This window comes from Octopus bimaculoides, chromosome 19, assembly GCF_001194135.2.
Source record: "Octopus bimaculoides isolate UCB-OBI-ISO-001 chromosome 19, ASM119413v2, whole genome shotgun sequence".
Lineage (NCBI taxonomy): Eukaryota > Metazoa > Mollusca > Cephalopoda > Octopoda > Octopodidae > Octopus > Octopus bimaculoides.
Genome location: NC_068999.1, coordinates 2,742,646 through 2,743,608, shown reverse-complemented (window position 1 = coordinate 2,743,608; position 963 = coordinate 2,742,646). Strand labels below are relative to the sequence as shown.

General features: G+C 42.0%; 1 protein-coding gene across 1 annotated transcript in view; it reads left to right on the top strand.

Moving 5' to 3' along the window:
* LOC106882693 (DNA polymerase alpha catalytic subunit) overlaps positions 1 to 963 on the top strand; it is a 36,014-nt gene that overhangs the window by 2,634 nt on the left and 32,417 nt on the right. The gene's annotated exons all lie outside the window — the stretch shown is intronic.

Here is a 963-nt window from a genome sequence, read left to right as displayed (position 1 = left end):
GAGAAAAGAACAAACGAGTGAACAGTGATTTCTCTTTTCGCCTGACTCCACATGGCTTGAAAAACAAAAAAAACACAACGTTGCTTCCATCTATTGTCTTACAGGACAACACACAAAGAAAAAAAAATACTACACACACGCACATACATAAAATTTTTTTGGCCTGTATTGTTTTTTTTCCTTGCAGCAACGACGCAAGGTTGGTCAACAATATTTTTTTCTACAGACAGTACAAAGCAACACCTTCTGAGGTCTAGCCGCTGACCACAGAGCACACAGCCAGTTCCGGCGACGACACGACAATAGCCTCATGGAGACCCAGCACTTCGTTCAGCAGCTTACGGACCTCCAGCTTCTTAGGGTCAACACCTACTTCTTGCTACGTACACAGCAACGAACAGCACTCGCACAGGTTCTATCTCAACACTGCTTGTGAATTATTTCACCATGGTTAACAGCAAATACAACCTGCAAGAACTCCTGTATCAAGTAACCGGCTGCAGCATTGAAGCCACAACCTCTCACGACATGTGCCTCTCCTCCGACTCTATTACGCGGCCTCGACTTCTTGTTACAGCACCTCAACTACTGTGTACCTTAACTACGAACTGGTATTTACTATCATTGTGTCTGGACTTTCTTCTAACGCCCTTATAAACTCTTTTCTATGCTCTGTATTACTTGCACACACATGCATCCATGTTTGTATACACATACACTTTGTTTACATGACGGCCTGCCTATTATTGTGTTTATATGTCACACTCACACAAACAGAAGAAAGAAAAAACAAAAGCAAACACCATTGTTTTTTTGTTTTACGAACATTTTTTTTCTCTCTCTCTCCTATGCACATGGTTCCACAATCTTTTCCAAGATTGATCTGGTTTGCGCTTATCACCAGATTCCACCATTTATCGCAACTTTTCAGCGATTCCGCGCATATAATGTGCACACTGTCTT